A 1,433-nucleotide genomic window follows, 5' to 3' on the forward strand; every position below is an offset into this window, starting at 1 on the left:
CATACACACACATACATACACACACATACATACACACATACATACATAACATACATACATAACATACATACATAACATACACCAAGGAGATTAAAAGTGTTTTAAACTCCTTGGGGTAGATGTAGATGTAAGGTCCTTTACGTTACCCCATCTATGTGAGCCCTGAGCGATACAGATGGTCAGGGTGGTGTGGGTGTGAAATCTCACGAGTGCCAGTGAAAGTGCTCGAGTAGTAAGCCCCAGCGAAAACTTTCCTGGGAAACCAGAAGCCAGAGGTGTGACAGTGGAAACCATATATAACAGGCCCGGTAATAACAGGGATCCGGTAATAACAGGGATTTTTTAAATCCCCGATTTTTCCTACTCTTTGTCTCTATTAAAAGTTATCGGCAATAACAGGGCCCCATCAGAGCCCAACCGGTTATAGCATGGACAAAGGCTCGCTAACAATGTGTAAAAAGTAAGAGAGAGAGAAGGAGAGAGAGATAGAGAAAGTAAAGCAGTGATGGAGCAAGCCCATGCAAGCCATGCCACTGCAAGCACATGCAACGTGTGAAGCAAGAGACGGCTGCAGTGTGCTGCAGGCCTCGATCTAGCCCGAAACCTAGCAACACGCACACGTAATGTGTCTACTGTCACCTACGAAGTCAAGCACAAGAGAAAATGTCTTTCAATTGACCCCCAAAAAAACACGAAATAATCCAGGCTCTTGACAAAAAGCAAGCTCCACTGGCAGAGATTTGTCGTCAGTTCGACATTCCACAAAGGTCAATTCACACCCATATCAAGGATAGAGAGAAGATAGTGGCAGCATACCCTAATGGAAAGTTTGCTCTGGATCGAAAGAAGATGAGACTACCCGATGCAGAAGCTATGGACCAAGCTCTTCTGATGTGGTTTAAGGAGGCAAGGAGATAGTTGGTGCCAAAACCCCTGTTCGTTGGTACTTGTGGTAAAAGAAACTACCCATGAATAACTACAGCTGGATTAGTCTACAAATGCTTACTTTCCTTGCATTTCTGATTTAACAGGGATCGGATATAACAGGACATTTTCTCTACTCCCACCATCCCTGTTATATCAGGTTTCCACTGTAGTTTGACCAATGCCTGCCACTCTGATCGTACGGTCAGCCAAGAAAAGAGTCCCTCTAATCGTGGTGTAACGTGGCAGTGTGGGGTGGCGTTGGGTGACTGTGCCTGTTACACCGATGGGTGGGGCTAAGGGTGGAAGCAAACGTTTCTGTTTTTAATAGATCAAACAGTTGTCCTATGATATGCAAGCACTGGTGATACATGTATTTGGAAGTAAGACTTGACGCAAACGATTATCGTAGAGAATAGCAGTTGAGAGGTGTGAAGATTTGACCACTGCTTGCCAACGGGACAAGCGACCCTTCATCCCACCGGCTGGACCTTTGAAACCCCTCTCCA

Source organism: Aplysia californica, unplaced genomic scaffold (assembly GCF_000002075.1).
Source record: "Aplysia californica isolate F4 #8 unplaced genomic scaffold, AplCal3.0 scaffold00397, whole genome shotgun sequence".
In the NCBI taxonomy this organism is placed as follows: Eukaryota; Metazoa; Mollusca; class Gastropoda; order Aplysiida; family Aplysiidae; genus Aplysia; species Aplysia californica.